The sequence below is a fragment of the Paroedura picta genome, chromosome 4 (assembly GCF_049243985.1).
Source record: "Paroedura picta isolate Pp20150507F chromosome 4, Ppicta_v3.0, whole genome shotgun sequence".
NCBI lineage: Eukaryota > Metazoa > Chordata > Lepidosauria > Squamata > Gekkonidae > Paroedura > Paroedura picta.
In genome coordinates, this window is record NC_135372.1 from 102366088 (window position 1) to 102385799 (window position 19712).

Sequence of the window (19712 nt, forward strand, 5' to 3'; positions counted from 1 at the left end):
TCAAGGATGACAACAAATAAGCAGCCTGACTTGTGTTAAGCATTATGCTAAGTAAATTTTAGAAGTAGGGACACTGGTTGTTGCATGTTTAGGTTAAGAGAATTCACAATTAAATCCAAAGGCTTAGATTCACCAGAACATATCAATGTATGGAACAATTTCTACCTGTGAATGATTTTATTGCATTCCACTGAAGCTCAAAATAAACTCCCCATGCAATTCCAAGAGCTCTAGTGGATGTCAGCTCTCTTATATGCTCTCTTTTTATGTAGCAAAATAACAGTTATTGATTGCATGTCCAATTTGAAGGGCAAAATAATTTTTCTGTAAATGTGGAATTATCGAAATGGAGGAAGAAGGTTTGATCAGAGCTGCTCCAGAGAGTTGTGAGGTACAATATATAGCTAGCACCTCAGACGCAAACCCACCATGCCACTATCTGTACATTGCAGGGAGAACCCAACATGTCTGAGGCAATGAGAGAGAATTCCTATTCTGCATTATATGCAACTTCTAGGTTGAGAGGTCCTAATGAAGCAGCCTGCCCAATAGCCTTCAAAATCTTAGAGGTAGCACTGAATGTTCATATGTATTAGACATACATGTCTTTACAATGTACTATACAACATTGGAACCCTATCCTTATCCATGGTTCTCTTATATATTTGTGAAAGAGGCCTGGGGGTGGAGACTGTCCTCCCCAGTCCAAGATGGAATAGAGCCAATCAGGGTGTGGCCAGCTTTGTCCCTCCCTCTCCACCTCCCATCCTCCCTCCTTGCCTGCTCGCAGGGGGGAGGGAAGATTCCCTTCCCTGTGACCCATGCTCACATAGCCGGCGAGAGTGCTTGCTGGGCCCCAGGGAAGCTGCCACGGTGACAGTAGTGAGAGGGGGAGGTTCCCTTTCCTATGGCCCGGCAAGCGCTCCCGCACCTCGCTGATGCAGCAAGAGTGCTTGCCGGGCCATTGGGAAGTGGCGGGTGGGGGGGGGGAAGGTTTCCTTCCCTACGGCCTGGCAAGCCTGGAAGGCCCCAGGGAGGCAGCTGTGGTGCCGGCAGCACGCAGGGTCCTGGGGGGTGGCCTTTCAAAGCCCGTTCTTATGAACAGGCTTTGCAGCTAGTTCAGTAATAAAATACTGCTGTTACTATTGACTTCAATGGATTTAGAATGGTGTAACTCTGTTTTGTATTTGTCAAAATTATGAAAATTTCCATCCAGAAGGTTATAATCATCATGACTATGGAGGAAAACCTTGGAAATTGTTAAGGGTTCTGAAACCACACTATCCACCAAAAAAAAATACCCTCAACTTAAAAGAAAAATTGGGGAAGAATAGTGAGTGGAAAATGTGACTTCCTGACCATTCATTTTGTTCTGTCCTTCAGAAAATACACAATTCCCCCTGCAACTTTTCCAGTAATGCATATAATACTCAGTGTTTTTTCTTTGGTTAAGAAGTTCTTATAACCAGTTAGGCCTTGACCTACATATGTCAAAAACATAAAGAATCCATACCAAGTGTTAGTGTTCTTTTGTTCATATAATTCCACATTTTGCTCTGGGCAGGTCAAGTGGGGATATACTGTGGTTGGGTTCAAAGGAGTATGTGAAGAATGCTGTTCAGGTTTGAACAAACACTATGAGGGTTGACTCAGATCTCTCCCTGAAGTGGGTGGGGTGAGGTAATACCTGAACATGCCTACAAACATGTTCTTTATGCTCAGCATGTAATGGTATATTCCAACAGAAATATTTAAAATAAAACTGAATTTTTCTCTTTTAAAATGGATTCTTGTCTCCTACAAAAATTTCCAACAAGTTCCAAGTAAAGCTGGAGTATCTGCCTTTGGGTAAACCGCACTGGGTGTTCACAAAATGCATTACAAAAAGTCAGTGGCAAAAGAATAATGCAACAATATTTATTTTCCAACAATGACTACACAGTTCTACTATACTGGTCCCGTTTAGCCATTGGCCATGAATACAGGACTTGTTTTTTTCACCAATCACTTGTTGGATTTTTTTTAAGTGACAGTTTGCAACATGATGGGAAACAAATTTAGCAAAAATGAAGCTGCTTTATAAGTTACCTTAATATATTTTTTTTATTTCTCTTGCTGGCTACTTGCGCACTGGCAGGCCATAACAACCCTAATTTCACCAAACACTAATATCACTGGCAGTTCAAAATGCTTTTTTCATTTGGCATAATTTAGGGATTTGCTAAAAAGTATGTTTAGTCCTCATTTTTATAATTTTTATTTATTTATTTGACATGTTACCTGACACTCCCAACAAGCTGGCCCAGGTGGGTCACATGGCAAATCCTCAAACATAAAATTCAATTAACCCCAATTAAAAACCCATTAAAATACAAAACACATGCGATAAAAATAAAACCCATCCTATGACAGTATGCCTGCTGGAAAGGGGGTTGTTAATGCATCAGCTGACCATCACTAGTGATGTTACAAATAGGTTACAAGTGTCTTCGGTAGGGGGGGCATCTGATCTATATCCTGCACTGGCCTCAACTGTAGACCTGGTGAAAGAGCTCCATCTTGCAGGCCCTGTGGAATGCTGAAAGCTCCTGCAGGGCCCGCAGCTCTTCCAGGAGCTCAGCCTACCAGGTAGAGACCAGGACCGAAAATTCGGTCCTGGTGAGTGTCTCTGGGGCCAGGGACAACCAACAAGTTGGTGCCTGCAGAGCACAAGGACCTGTGGGGAGCATAGGGCAGCAGGCAGTCCGGCAGATGTATGGGTGAAGATCAGTAGATGTTCCTAATTTAAAAGAAAGCTCTGATATTAGTCTGCCATTTTGTATTCAAAGATTTCAAACTATCAATCTTGTGAAAATCCAGTTAATGGTAGAGGCTGATGAAGCCACCTTATCAGTGATTTGGGAAATCGCCACAGAATTCAGGATGGAAGCTAAAGTCAATCAAGTTTCCTTGTTAAACCAAGATCATGTATCCTGTGGAGATGCTCTTGTCTGACATGTATGCAGGACATTCACAGTTAACAATAACTGAGGATTATTATTTGGAAAAAGCAGTAAAAGCCTGCGTTAGTTTTTCATTTTTTGTGTTCACAGAATTTTCTGCTGCAGGTTCTGCTTATGCTAAAAACAAAAGCTGTTAACCTTAAAAGATTGCCTCACTTCCTGTTTTCTGAGAGACAGGATGAAGCACACTGTTAACAAATACTATCTAGGACTAGTACTGCCTTTGCTTGTTAAAAAGGATGGTTGGATTCGTTTGAAATGAGGTGTGAACAGAAGGAGCTCTTCAGTTGGAACCATTCAGCTGCTTTTATGCCACATCGACCCCATTAAACACCCACGCAAAAGGAAGTGGATCAAATAAAGCCACCTAATCAATTTACCATTTAATGTAGTATTATAGGCACCCTTCTTGGACACTGACATAAAGTAAAGGCAGAATTATGATTTTCCTTCACATATCTGTCTGAAGAAGAGAACTGTCAGACCATTTCCGCACTGGAGATTCCACGCCGGGCTGCAGGCCAGAGTTAGAGCCAGGGCAGGCTGCCCCGTCTCTTCCTGCTCCCACAGGGGGAAATATTTGGCCTTGTGCACCTCTTCCAGCTCAGATTTGTGCTACTGCATTGGAACCAGTAGCAAAGTTCCAGTGCAGAAATGATGACTAACAAAAGCTCATATTGAAATCAATATAGTTAGTCTTTAAGGTGCCATGGGACTTTTGTTTTATTTTAGAGAGCAAAATCAAGATGTTTTGTGGCATGCCCAGTGAACAACCTAAAACAATAAAATAAAAAGTACTAATACTTTTCTATGATTTCCAAAGCAAAGGAATGTTTTGTGTGTGTTCACTGAATCTAGCGCACTTCATTTCAAGCTCATTTAAATTCTTGAATTATGAAAATAGTATCTTCCATGGCCCATTCTGCCTTTGATTGCAATCGGGGGGAAAGTGAATGTTGATGTATCCTAGCATGTATAGTTTTTCGGTCATTATGAACTGTGTTTTAAATGGATAAGAATGAATTTTAAATTTTAGATTTATTTGTATGTATTATGACTGTTTTAAACTGTGTGAGCTGCTCTGAACCTTTGGGGAAGGGTGGCATATAAATAAATAAATGAAGATTTGAGCAAAAATAAAGACCTAGCTCCATGTTAATTTTTCTCAATGGCATGCCCGAGCTGTTGGTCAGCTCTTGAATAAACTGAGTTATAATAACCATTTATTGCTGGGTGATGGGTCATTTTCTAAAACAGGTCAGTTCTTGTTTTGTTTATCTTAAATTGTTTGCTCGCAGTGGAACAGTTGAGCCATCTGTCACTAAACACGGAGGTGTGCGAGGAACAAATTAATTCCACATCGCATGCAAAATGACTTGTTAAATGAATCGCTGGCGAAAAGTGCTACTAATACTGGTTTAGTTGAAAAATGTGACAATGTACTCGCTTAATTTGAGAAAGGGAATAGAGGAGACTGTTGCCTGGTCAGTTACTGCCTTTTTTTTGGAGGTAGGACACTTGGAATCAGGAATGTCCTTGGCTTAAATTATAGATGCATGTGTCTCTTTATGATATCTTCAATATCTGACACTTCCTTCTCCATGTCACTTTGTATAGGTGTATTTTTGTTTGGAGTGCTAAGAAAAATGTTGCTAGTTTATATATTGGATGAATCTGCAAAAGCCTCTTGTTTTCAGACATGTAATTTTTTGTCTCAGTAACAGCAGCTAGAATACTATATTCATGTTGGTGGTGGGGTTTATTTCTACCATGGCAGTATAGATCACAAGAATGCAAGGAAACCTTTGTGACTATTAGATGGACTGTTTTAAAAAATGCTGATGCCACATATCAATTGGACAAGATTCGGCAATCTTTTTTTCAAAAAAATCTGTTAGACTCATAAGGTCACTGTTGGATCTTTTAGACTTGACATCGTCCTAGGTCTCTTCAGAGGAAGAGAGCTGCAGAATAACAGAGCATTTAGAAAGTATGCCATTATTCATTACCTTTGTGGATAAGGCACAGATCTGGTCTCACAGCACTTTGAGGTTTAAAACAGAGAAATCTTTACAGGAAAAGATTATTTACAAATATCATATTCATCTGCTTCAACAGAGTACAAAAGCTTAAAGAGTAGTTACAAAAGCAGCACATTGCAAGGCTCAATTGCTGGACTGCAAGCAGGCTACATGTCGCACATCAGCAGATGGAGAGAGTTGAGCCTAATGGTGGCTGCTTGCTTGTTTCAGCAAAAACACACCAGAGTTTCCTGAAGAAAGAGGAAGTGGGCAGGAGCCCAGCTTAAACAAAGGGAATCCCAGACATGTGCTTGGAATTTTTCCTCTACAATCCCAGAGTTATCATTATGTGTCACTAATGAGCACATGGGTACAGTTTAGCAGCTTAACAACTTTACAACAACCCTTCAGAGTTGACCGCAAAATTTCATGTGGATTTCAATTCCAACAATTCCTCTTCTCAAACAACAAGTCATTTGGGCTTAGAACAGTACCTGAAAGACAAGGACTTTGAAAAACCAAATTAGCAACAATAAACAACAATCACTGTATATATTCACTGTGCAGTATATATTCACTGTGCAGTTACAAGCCTAACTTTGTGACTCAGTTCCTTTGCAATATGTTTGTTTTGACAGCTGAACTATATATGACTTTCATTGATCAACACAAATTGGGACTGCCCATCTTTGTTCTGCTTTAGCAGTTGATTCAGATGAGTCTCATCTCAAGAAGAGCCTTGCTTCAACAGAAGATGGATGGCTCTTTCTTTGCAGTTTTCAGATGGCTCCTCAAAGTTCAGCTGCTAGATGAACATTCCTGTTAGAGCAGCTGTCTTTAGCACAGATATGTAGGTAGTTGCCATCTTTCCAGGGTTGCTGTTGCGAGTGCATCAGTGCTACCTTCTGTGTTAGTGTTTGCTTTTGCACAATCAGTTGGCTCATCTTTCTTGATTGGTTCCATCTTGATGGAATTAATCCGATATCTCATTGACATCTCACCTTTGTTGCTCCTGCTTAAAAGCCTGGGGGGGGAGCCTCTTTCTTTTTTTCTTGAATGGGGGGGGAGACGATTGGAGACAGTAGAGGAGGGGGGGGAAACCAAGAATCAAATCTCTGCTAAGAGAAGTTAGGGCTTCTGGAGTGCAGTCACTTTAAGGAAAGCCTTGCATCCTGGAAGCAGGAAGACTCTGAACTGGCACCCTGGCCAATCAGGGAAGACTGCTTTGTTACAGCATTGGAGGTATGAGGTAGAGTTAATTCACAAAAAGCAGGGAGCTGCATGTTTACTGATTTTTCAAATATTGAGGCTTATATCCACTTCTGGATATCATGTGGGAAAGTAGGGTCACTGCAGATAAATCATGGATGTTGCAGAGGGAAATTTTAAAGCTCCCCAAATCAAAGGGCAAATTGAATTCAGTGTAGATGGGAGGAATTCATTTGAACTGAGACTGGGTAAAAAGCCCTGTACAGACTAAACCCAGGATTAGTCTATGGGACTTTTATACAAAAGCCATGCAAGTCCTAAACTCTTCCTTCTCATCTCCTTTGGTTGAGGGATTGACTTTGTCCTCAGAAGCCCTTTGCTTGAAATTGCCTCTTGAGATCTTGAATTTAGCTTTGCAATCCCGAAAAACATGGTCTGTTCCCCCCTTCCCCTCCCTCCCTCCGCCTTTGAAAATCACCCCTCCTCTGCTTCACCTCTAGAGTAGATGCAGGCACAACTGTGTTTCCCAAGGTACATCTCCTTTTGGTGTAGAGCCAGTTTGGTGGAGTGGTTAGGAGCGCGGATGTCTAATCTGGTGAGCCAGGTTTGATTCTGTACTCCCTCACATGCAGCCAGCTGGGTGACCTTGGACTTGCCACAGCACTGATAAAACTGTTCTGACTGAGCAGTGATATCAGGGCTCTCTAAGCCTTACCCATCTCACGGGGTATCTGTTGTGGGGAGAGGAAAGGGAAGGCAACTATAAGCCGCTTTGAGCCTCCTTTGGGTAAAGAAAAGCAGCATATAAGAACCAACTCTTCTTCTTCTTTTTAGCTCCTTCTCATGCAAAAAAATCAGCACAAATTCCAGACTACAATCTTGCACAGTTTCCAGAGCTGTGACCTGAACTTGATAGCTATTTGGCAAAGATAGCAAAATGGCAGAGATAATGATTTCATCACTAAAAATTAGTCCCGTACTCTTCAGAGTACAAACAGCATCCATCATGGTATTTTAATTTTTTTGGTGTGTATGTGTATATATGCACACACACACATATACACACTCAGAAATACATACACAAAGCATTTATGAATTGAACATATTTATCTATTATTTAATTAGGTGCATTTATATATTTCTTTTGTTCCATCAAGAAATTCAAGGCGATATATATGGGGTTCCCAACCGGACTCTCAGGCATTGACCAGACCCATGCCTACTTAGATTTTAGCAGCTGCTGCATCATGTGGCTTCCAACTATACCCTGGGGATTAAATATGTACAGCACGAGTGGCAAAATCACAGCTTGTTGTCATTAAGCCTTCCAGAGGGCTCCTTGTGGCCTAGCATGTTTGGTCCCGGGCCAGGGTCTTTTTGCTCCTTGCCCTGACCTGGTGGAATGAGCTCCCGGAAGAGCTAAGGGCCCTGACAGAGCTGTCTAAGTTCTGCAGGGTCTGCAAAAGGGAGCTCTTCTGCCAGGTCTTTGATTGAAGCTGGGGTCAGGAACAACTGGGGTATCTCCTCCAGCCAACACTGCACCATCATACAACCCCCACCCTGTGGTGATTGGCTGAAGATAGGGGAGGAAAAATGGCTGTGCTGCCTTCTTGTGTTTTATGCTTATTAAAGGGTTTTGATTGGTTTTATTGGGATTTTTATCTGCTTTACGTAACCCACCATGAGTCTCCGGAAAGTAGCGGGATGGAAATAGAAAGAATAAATAAAATAAATGAATAATGCAAAAAGATTGATGGTTTGTTGTAAAAATCAGCTGTAACATTTAGAGACAATGAAATGGACTGTAAATGTACAGCTCAGGTACCAAATCTGGGAGTAGTCCAAATTCCATCACTTGTCAATGTAGATTGTCAATGTAGATGGGTTGAAAAAGTGGTATTGAGAAGAGGACTTGTGAAGGTCAGAAGTATTTTGATTATGCATCTAAGAAGGGGCTGGGAGAGATAGGACCCTGTCTCCAGTGTTTCGCTTCACTGCGGTATGAATTTTGGCTTATGTCGGAATAGAATGTTGTGCGACTAGGCCGAAATCATGGTTTCGGGCAGTATTGTATGTAGAGCAATGCACAGTTGAAGCATGTATGGTTATTTCAGGAAAATTCATTGTGATAGTGGAGCCTCCTGTAACACTTGTGAAGCTGCAACTAAAAACGCCGTCTGCATGGTAAATCCTCCCCCTCATTCCCGTATCATAGACTGTGACTCACTTGATGTGTTGTCATTACACTGTTTTTGTGTGCCTGCCAATCGTATAAGACTGGGGTGGGGAAGTGCAATGATGTTGCAATGCAGGGTAGACAAGTGTGGGTGAGAGTTTTGTTGCTGTTTTTTTTTTTACAGTGGGTACTTCTGTCCTGCAATGGCCCAACACAGCTCATCTGTTGAAATAATCTCATCTGTTGAAATAATCTTAAATGATTCTGTAAAGAGGAAAACTCAAGTATTTAAATGTGAAGACTGTGATACGAATCTTAAGCTCCCTTCTGCTTAGTTGGATTTGACTGACATTTGACATTAATAAAGATTAACTTTCAGGCCTTTCTACTTGTCATCTATGAACTGTTAACTGTTGGGCCTATGGAATAAACAGTAATTCGCACCTATTTTGTGGCCGCTAATTAACACTCTGAAAAGGTGTCCTTTGTTTGCATGTTGCATTGTAGAGATGCTTGGGTCTGATCAATGGAAACATGGTGATACCATTATCCTGGAACAGTGCACAAGGGGATATTTTACCGGTTGGTGAATTTATTTCCTTGCCAAGGACAGACCTGCTATATGAACCTGCTGCCCATTTGAATATTAGTCTGATGTGCTATTTCTTCAAAGTGACAGAACGTTAGAATATTGATTCCAGAAAATGAAAAATTGAAAACAAAATATGCAGTTTTCAGGACTGTGAGTGTTCTATTATTTGTTCTGTGCAGGTATGAAATTCAGGGCTTAAATTCAGCATTCTGGAGAATTTGAACTTCAGGGCTATTATTTGTTTTGTTTTGAAACACTAGTCCAAGCTTAGTAGACAGCCAAAGCCATAGTGACTAAATAGAACCTCCCCATCCAGATGCAAAATACCCCTGAGTCCACTTCTAGGAGACATCAGGGAATGGTTCTGGCCTCAGTGCCCTCCAGGATGACTGGTTGTCCACTGAATGACAATCCCATGTATCAATACAATTTCTCTACAATTCTCTGATTTTTAGGTTGGTTTCTTTCTTATTGTCTGCCGATGCTCTTCTAGAAAGATCACTGGATGGATCCAGCAGGGAGATTTGTGCATTAGCCCTTAAGGCTCTGAAGATAGGCTTGAAAAGCTTGTGGCCATCTCTGGGAATGAGAATTAAAAGTTTCCTGAGCCTCAGTGCCAATAATTTCTCCTTTCCTACAAGTAACAGGAACAGTGTAAACAGATGTGCTTATCCCCAAAATGTAGGTATAAGTGACTTCCATGTAGGGCAAGTTAGAAGCACCATCTTGTTTTTTTCCCTCCCTTGTTGGATCTCCAAGCCATCCACATTGCTTCACCAGCATTCTGCACTGTGTTTTAGAGTTAGTACCATTACAATTTTCAAATACTGAATTATATTTTTGTTTTCATGCTAAGCCATAGCAATAAAATTTATTCTAAACAATATGAGGGTAAGTCAAAAAGTATTGCCACTAGGGTTCCAGTTCATACATACATGGGTTTATACTGTACAAAGCATGTTTAAACTTGTCTCTATGATGAATGGATGGTTGCAGACAAGTTCTCTCTGTAATATACTAGTCTGTCTCATTAGGGTGCTTTCAAAAAAACTGAAAACTGGATTGATGAGAAAAAGGCCAGTAAAGTTGTACTAAAGGCTCCCCCCCCCCCATCACAACAATTCACCTGTTCATTCTTCAAGGATAGCAAGGACTGTACTATGAAAGTTTCATTAGGAAACCTCACCCCATCTGCCTTACAGCCCTGATCATGCCCCTTCAGACTTCTTTTTGTTCTCAAAAAAGAATGTTTAAAAGGAACACAATTTGAGTCCCTCAAGGATGTCAAAACTGCCATTTTGATGTGGTATAAATTGAAGAGTGTAGAATTCTTCAGGGAAGGCTAAGAGAAAGGGAACCACCGCCTTCAGAAGTGTGTAGACCTAGATGGAGGATATGTCAAGAAACAATAGCTTCACATTTCGTTATTTTTATTTAATAAAGGTTTCTATGATTTTGTAGCAATACTTTTTGACCTACCCTTGTACAGCTACAATTCTAATGCCCTTAAAACTTATGGGAAGTGTTAAATACAATGAAAGAATGCCTTTAAAGATATACATGCCCCTCTCAAAAGGGAGGGCATTTTTTTCTATCATGTGGGACCCAGAATCTTTGATAGAGTGATTGGTGGGCCTAAGATACGAAAGGCAGAGAACCACTGCAGTAGAACATGGCTCCGTGCTCTGTTTTATTTATTCTCAGGACCAACATGATGATAATTGTCCATACATGGATGACTCAACTTTATAATATCTTTGAACTGTTCTGATCTCTTCTAGAAATTGAGGCATAGTCTTTCACCCATGAAAAGTAAATTGACATGTGTAATCATCACTGCAAAACTGGCCCTCCCCATGGTTCCCATTTGAAAGAAATATCATCTTTGTCCTGGGGCATTCCTGTATTATCTACAGCTTGTTGCCCCTTTGTTTTTTGGGCTCCAGGATGGGAACGGTCTTTTAATAATAGGTCAGTGTCCTCTCTGGCAATAAAGCATTCATCTTGCAGTTTCTTGGTTTTGTTGCTTTTATGAACAGGACTGAACAGGAATGTGTGTGTTGCAGTAAGGTTCGTATCCTCCATATATGATAAAAGGGATATTTAATTTGAAAATTACTTCAAAGATCAATATAGTGTGATTTCATGTTCAAACAGTGAGGACACACACATTTTGGATGCTGCATATATTTATTGTGGATATGACAGGTTCTGCCCTGGCCTCTGCCCTGTGGGTTCCTTTCTTTTAGGCTGAATTTTCTACATAGTTTAGGGTGAACTGGTCTTATCAGCTGTCTGTTGACATGGCTTACTCTTTAGTTATACCCAGTCCCAGCTACATGGAGGTTAGAAGAAAAAAGTTCTTACAATATTTTCTATAAAGATGGTGATCCCATTGCATTGATTCATGGAGGAAGATGTCTCTCGCCTGATGATTCACAAATTCATCAAGTAAATAAAACAGAGATCACAGCCTCTTGGAACTTACATGTGATACTCTTTCTTTTATTGTTATTTTTTATTTGTCTAGCAACCAGCTATATTAATTCCTAAACTGCTGCTGCAAGATCTACATAATAATGGAAAATACAACAGTTGATTTAATATAGTCATCTTGCCATATATTTTTAATTTGGGAATGGTATTTCTTTGTATTATTTGTGATTATTTAAATCAAGTAATTATGGAACATGATTTCTGCTGTCCAGGGTCTTCCTTTGTATGATGAGGAACTGGAGGTGGCAAGAACTGAATATGAACATTATTAATTCCTGAAAAGGAAAAAAATATTTTCTCCAAGCCAGGGCAGGAGGTGGGGAGAAACCTTACATAAATGACAGATGTTTCTAATTAATCTAATGACACCATGAGAATTCCCACTGCATCTCTTTATTTAGCTTTATTGTTGTTCAGGTTGGAATAGCAGTTGAATGGTTTACCTGCTGGAGTTCTAAATCAGATTTAACTGAGATCCAATGACACTGGCCCTGCCTCCACACCCCCAGACAAAGTGGAATAGAGTTGTCTTTGTCCCAATGAGTTGTCATATTTGGATGGACTGTAGCTGATATAAAGGCCACCAGATTCTATATTAGGATTGCGGGAGGGAGTATATTTTACTTTTAGTTTTACTTAAAATAGTTTAGCAAGAAAGGCAGGATCTCCCCCAAATATATTCGAGGCTTAACTAAGTGCTGCAGAGTGCTGCGGCATAAATGTAACTGAGAAGATACAAGATGCTTAGCAATTTGTTTTGTTGAAGGCAACGAACTCTCTGCTATAAAAGCTGCTCTGGGATTTGCCTAAGGAAAGTGTTAGGCTGCCAGCAAAAGGAAGCAGCAGGAGGGACCTGCTGCAGATGTCCATAATTCCACCCCCTCAATAGTGTGTTTGAGGATGGAGTATGTTTTGAAATCACTTGTGGTACATTTGCATCTGCTGCTTTCACCATGGGAAACATGTATGAACAAGGCTTCAATATGCAACTGCATAATTTAGATAGTTACAAAAAATGTGGCAATTTCGAGCGCAGGGAGTTGGGCGCTTCGGCGCCCGAAGTGCCCAGTCTCTCCCAGCGCAGCCTCCCCTCCGTGGCGCGGCGCTCACTGCACCGGGAGAGACCGGCTGCTTCAGGCGCCGAAGCGCCCAACCCTCACTGAAAATGCTTATTTTACTGAATGAACGAAAAGGATGTTCAGTACTATCTGGACATTAAACAAATATTTCAGGATGTGTACCCAAATTATGAGACACCTCTTCTCCTTTCAAAAAGTGAAGCTTCTTCCAAGAGCTTCTACCTAAATAAATGAGCACCTCTGGAGTGCTAAAAAGCAAGGGAGCTTGCTTCAGAAGAACTAAAAGACTGTCGGTTCAAGACCATTTGTTTTCACTTATAGTCAGTCTTTACATTCTTTTAAAAATTCTTCTTGAATGCTAACCTGCTTTTTCTCCTCTTTAAAGATAGCACATGCAAGTTTCAGTGGTATTTTTAAAATGCATCTTTTGGGATACTAGGGCTGGCTCTTTCATTTGCATTGTTTATTCATTATTTGAAGACTTATTTCCTTCAGATTGGATTATCACTCCCAAGAGGTATGATCTGGTAGCTAGACTTGGCAGGGGCTTCCTCACTGCAAAACACTTCCCAAACTTTCCTCTTACCGCACCTCACTCACTTTTATTCCTTGTCCCCGCATCTGGGCAAACCCAAAGATTTTTACATGGGAACTGTGGAAGAAATACATTCATACCAATAGTGCCATGAGCCCTTGGCAGAGTCTGCACTTACTTTATTTATTCCATTGTCAATCCTGTTGAATTCAGATCAATTTGAACTCCGGTCTCCCCCCCCCCCCCATTGAAACAGAAAAACGTTCTGCACATGATTAGGATAATTCTGAAGGGGGGCGGGAGCAAGAACAGCCTCTTTCTTTTCTTGAAAAGGGGAGGAGAGCATCGAAGAAGACAGAGGAGGGAGAAAAAAATCCAAGACTGACAGACGTTGAGAGAAATTAGGGGCTTCTCCTTTAAGGCATGCTTGTCACATGAGCAGCTTTGGCCAATCAGGGGTTCTCTACCACAGAGCAGAGCCCAGATTCAAAACAGCCTGCTTTCTCAATTTGAATCTTAAAATATTGAGGGTTAAAAGCACTCTGATATCACACAATAGAGGTAGGGTCACTCCAGATCAATCCTTGTTGCAGAAGGAAAATTTAAATCTCCCAAAATCAAAACAGAAATCACATTCTTGTAGACAGCAGGGACTGAATCGACCTTGGATTGGAATAAAAGCTCCGTGCAGTTTACACCCTAATTTGAATACTGCGAGGTTTCAGGCAGTGGTTCCTCAAGGAAGTCTCATAGTTGAGCAATGGATGAAGTCTTCTCAATTCAGATAGATTCAGATGGATAACTGTGTTGGTCTGAAGCAGCAGAACAGTCAAGTGGCACCTCAGTATTAGAGCATCTGGTTTGCATGGGAATATGCCAGGTTCAACCCCAGGCATCTCCAGTCAAAAGAATGAGGCAGATTATATAAACAAACACAGACCTCTTTAGATTGAGCTAGATTATAGCATGCTGTGCCTTCCAGCCAAAACCTGGAACCAAGGAAGTTTCAGGTACTTCGCAGTTTGCTCAGGGGACAGAGAGCAAATTAAATTACTATCTAACAAGATGAGAATGCTAAGAAATTGTAACAAAAATTCCAGCTTTGCCTTGCTCAATGTGGGTGTCCTTAATCATGTGAGAGATTTAGAAATATACCATCTTGCTTGGGCAACTCAAGCCAAACTGCTACCATCATCAGCCCCCAAAGCCAATGAAGCTTTCCAAGCCAATCTGGTAAATAAGCAATGACACTCAAGGAATGCAACACATGGAAGCTATCTTGCTGTGATCAACATCGTCTGTGTCTGTTCAGTGCTTGGGTGGGAGACCTCCCATATTCATCACCTTGAATTCTGTGGTGCAATTTGTTTTTAAAGGTTCAGTGTAAATCTAATAGATATTCCTATATCACCTGTAGAAATTCAGGATAAAATAGAGGAGAGGAAAGTAATGTAAGCAGCTTTGGATCCCCATTGGGGAGAAAAGTGATATGTCAGGAAGTATAAAATAAATACACACATGCAGCTGCAAGTCAGGAAACAATAAGCTGCATGGAATCCATGCTTATGCCACTCAATCATAAGTAGAAACACGGAGCTCATAACTGAACACTGACTAAAGTCCTCAGTTATTTTTTGACTGGCTTATTGGAGTGCTGATTCCCATGTGATTGGCCCCAAATGCATGCCATTCACACACAGATGTTTCGGAACATATCACTGGGAAAATGCAGCTCCCTTGTGGCTGCAACTGCAGTTTGTAAGATCCACCTGTGTACAGAGATAGTAGAATTAGAACTAGAAGTTCTCTTGCGAAGGGGGAGACCCTCCATTGGAAACAATGTCTCTGATCAAAATCTCTCTCTGCTTGGTTTGCTGTTATGGAAATATTTTTCCCCCAAAGAAAGAAAATTTTCCAAAATGTTTCCAGGGTAGGTAGCCTTCTTCAGAAGAACTGAGAATGACTTTGTTGAGGGTGGATTCTTTCCCATACTAATCTAGTTTAGTAGGCTGTAGTAATCTGCTGCCTCCTAGACTGGGTCTAGCATATTGTTATCATTTGATATATTCTTGCCATTACGGCCATCGTACATAAACTTGTCCGGCAGAAGTGATGTTGTGCATGCACTTCCTATACCTAATTGGCTTACTTTGAATAGCTTCAATACACACCTAATTCAGAGTCACCTTCTGAATGAGCAAGTAATCAATACTGAGCTCTGTCTTGCACTCAAATATAAGAAGGGAAAAATAGACTGCGAATCTGATGGCCTCGCTTGGAAGATGGCCCAGACAATGAATTAAGTGCCATTTGCCTCCGGCAGGCCTGAATCTAAATAGGCTAGTGGGGAGTTTGAACAATTATAGCACTGGGAATTGACCCCAGATAAGTTTTTTCCTGGATTGTTTCCTTTCTCATTTCCATTTGGTATGTTCAGCTGGATCGGGAGAACCGTGATTCAGGAACAGAGCTGTTTGGGGCTGAATGGGATCCTCTTAAACTCATTGGAGAAGATCTGTTCATCAGGGGCTATAGATTCTTTGACTGCTGTATTTAAAACAGGATGGGGAGAATATACTGCACATCAGATGTGTTACTGATTTCCATAGAAATCAGATGCTTTCCCTATGAATGGTTCCAACATTACGATCAGCTGTATACTTGTTTGTGACGCAGTTTTAATTTTAAGCTGTTTTTAATTGTGGTATTAACTATATATTCATTTGGTGAGCTACTTTGAAAACAATTACACCCCACAAAAACTCAGCACTTGGCTTCCAAATGACTAGTAGTAAGGTGTATGGCAAAATGCACTGAGCTGTCAGAGGGAGTTGATGGCTGGACGAGGGATATGGGGAGAGGTGAGAACTGCGGGACAAGAACAAAAACTGAAGGCCCTTTGTACCGAAGGATTGCTCTTCTGAGGAGTAAACATGGGATAACATTGGTGTGTATTTCCTTAGGTTAACAATTATTTTCACCTGAGGTCCTCTGGGAGCTGGTTCCACCAGGTGGGGGCTGGAATGGAGAAAGCTCTGGCCCTGGTTGAGGTTACGCAAGCTTCCTCGGGGCTGGGGATCACCAGGTAGTTGGAAGTAATGGAGTGCAAAGCTCTTTGAGGGGTGTAGGCAGAAAGGTGGTCCCTCAGGTATACTGGGCCCAAACCGTGTATGGCTTTAAAGGTGATTACCAGAACCTTAAGCCTGATCCGGAATTCGACTGGAAGCTAGTGCAGCTGTTGGAGGATGGGCCAAATGTGGGCCCTCCATGGAGTTGATGTGAGGACCCTGGACACTGCATTCTGGACCAGCTGTAGTTTCTGGATCAAGGTTAAGGGCAGGCCTGCATAGAGCGAGTTGCAGAAGTCCAATCTAGATGTGACCGTCGTATGGATCACTGTAGCTAGGTGTTTTGGGGCCAAGTAGGGCATTAGTAGCTTGGCTTGGCGCAGGTGATAAAATGCCAGCTGTGCTACTATCATGACCTGAGCCCTCATTGAAAGGGAGGCATCAAGAATCATGGCTAGGTTCCCGGTGGAGTGGACCACTGATAGCTACATCCAGGTTGGGTAGATGCGCTTCCTCACTTGGACCTTTCCTGCCCAGCCACAGGACCTCCATCTTTGAAGGGTTGAACTTCAGATGCCTCAGCTTGAACCACCTCATCACTGCTTCCAGGCAGCTGGCTAATGCTTCTCGGGGAGAATCAGGGCAGTCATCCATCAGGAGTAAGTGCTGGATGCAATCAGCATATTGTTGACAGCCCAGTCCAAACCTCTGTACCAGTTGAGCAAGAGTGTGCATAAAGATATTGAATAGGATTGGAGAGAGAACTGCTCCCTGAGGGACTCCACATGCAAGCTGGTGGCGGCTTGATGAACTGTCTCCTATTGCTACCCTCAGTCTGCTATCCTGGAGAAAGGAGATCAGCTACTGGAGGGCAGTCCCTCTAATCCCAGCATTGGTGAGGCGGCGAGCTAGAAGCTCATGGTTGACTGACATTATTTCCCCAAGACTGATGAAAAAAATCAAATGCTTTAATAGCTTGATTGTTTAGCACCTGCCACTCCATCTAATCAACTGGAGCATTGGGTACAGGACAAATTTGTTACAAACAGCCCATTGTTCAGTTAATGAGCTACTTTAGCATCCCTGTGGCTATGCCAGGTGTATCCAAAATTGTTTATTCTCTGCTGTTTATTCTCTTTCTTTTTTTCGTTCTTAATTTTTTAACTTTTTTATTTATACCGAACAAAATTATATACAGATTACCAAATAGCAAATGAGAGGGTATACAATACATATAAGGTGAGAAAAAAGTAGTAAAAGAAAAGAAGAAAAGAAAATTAGTAACGTGGTTTAAAAATGACTTCCAACTCTACTCTACTTACAAAGAAAAAAATTCTTAACCTTTTCCCCTGTATCAATATCTAATATAACAAAAATTCTAAGAAACATAGAGCCAACCTTATTAAATATTTATAATTGTATCTTTGTTTTACATTTTTGTTCGATATAAATTTTCCATAGCTTCCAATTTGTGTCAAAGTCTGAGGTATAATTGTCTTCTACATTAATGGTCAGTGTTGCAAGATTAGCCAACTCCATAACTTTACATTGCCATTCATATATTGTAGGTGTTTCTGCCGACTTACACTTTTTTGCCCTTATAATTCTCGCTGAAACTGAAAAATATCCCAAAAAATTTCCTACATAATTTCTTAAGGAATTTTCTAAACTGCCTAATAAATAAGCTTCTGGTGTAAATTTAATCTTTTTGTTCAAAATTTTAGAAATTTCCTCAATTTCCCTCCAAAATTGTTTTGCTTTTTGACAATTCCACTATTGGTGATAAAATGTACCTGGCTCTTCATGATATTTCCAGCATTTATTGTTCACCTTCCTGCTCATCTTTGAGATTTTAGATGGTGTCAAATATCACCAATAATGCATTTTTTAGAAATTTTCTTTTATATAATTATTTGAGAAGTTAGAACCTTTCCCCCAAATAAATTGCCAATCATCATATTGACTCTCATGTCCTACATTCTTGGCCCAAATTAACATAACATCCTAAATAGTTTCAGTCTCAGTATCCAAACTCAAAAATTCTTTATACCCTCTACTTATCAAATGTTTGTTATTTTTCATTAGTTAATAGTAGTATAGGTTTACTTTCAAATCCAAATTCTTTATTATCTCTAATGAATCTCTCTCTTAGTTGAGCAAAAAGCCACCAATCTTTTAATTTACCTTTCTCCCGTAATTGTTCTAATGATTTTAGTTTAAATCCAGTCTTTCCATTCTCTCTGTTCTATCAATAATTCTTTATGTGTGAGCCATAATTCCTCAGTGCCTACCTGGCTAATGGAGATCTGCCCCCCCCCGAGTTCAGATGCAGCATTAAAGCTGTTGATGGTTGCCCCCGGTTGCCACCCTGGTTTTTGAACATCAACCACTGGTCACTATTTGCACCAATGCCAGAGGGCTGAAGCATGGGAGTTTTTTATTTGAATTTTATACCGCCATTTTTATGCTAGAGTTTCTGGATGTTTATACTGGGATGTTTTATGGGAGATCTGCTTTTATGTTTTTATATTAATTTTGTAAACCGCTGTGAGCCAGTTTGTTGGGAGGGTAGTCTATATAAATCTAATAAAATAAATAAATAAACAAATAAATAAATGGTGATCCCTCACTGATTCTCGTGGACCCTCCTCCCTATTCATGTATCTTGTTTTCATTGTTTCAATTGTTTCTGCCTTGGGGACCTTAAAGTGGGAGGAATGTTCAAAAATGTTTTAAATAAGCTCCTTAACATCTGCAGTGGGCAGTCATGGGATTTTGTTAGGCTACTAACAATTCTAGTGAGACAAAATCCACAAATACCAGTTCAACCAAGGAAGAGAGAGTAAGTATTATGTAGCATTTGAATAAATCCCAGTTCAGTTGTTTCCCACTCTAGTCTCCCCATTGATGTTCCTTTGTTGAAGGCTGGGGACTCAAGAGGTTAAAACAGCTGGCATTTTACCATCTTCACCAGGCAAAGCTACTAGTGCCCAATCGGGCTCCAGAACACCTAGCTACAGTGATCTATTTGGTTGGGGCCAATGAACATCTAGATGATTTAACTAAACATCTTTGAGCTTCCTATATACCTCCTCCCCCAAAAAATCACCACAAACATGCTCTCTGTTTTAGCCTGCCCATACAGCTGATTGACTGCTTTTAGATTATTTAAATTTTAAATTTTGTACTGTTTATAAATTTAGAATCATAGAGTTGGAAGGGACCTCTGAGGTCATTAGTCCAACACCTTGCGGAATGTAGGAAGTTCACAACTACCTTCTCACAGTAGTCCTAATTCAATGCCCAGGTGATTCCCCCCCCCCTTAAACAAATATATATATTCTTATGATTATGGCTATGTTGTAATCCGCCCGGAGCTGGCAATGCAATGAGGGGTGGGATATAAATCTAAAAATAAATAAATAAACAACCAGAATTATTATCCTGGTAGATTGAAATGTTCTCCCTCTCATTCCTGAATATTGTGAGATATTATTATCCTTTTGGTTTGTAAAGACTGACCTATTTGTCATA

The 19712-nt window shown here is 40.7% G+C and overlaps 1 protein-coding gene across 4 annotated transcripts in view; it reads left to right on the top strand.

The window, feature by feature from the left end:
* RASSF5 (Ras association domain family member 5) overlaps positions 1-19712 on the top strand; it is a 115830-nt gene that overhangs the window by 85726 nt on the left and 10392 nt on the right. The window lies entirely within an intron of this gene.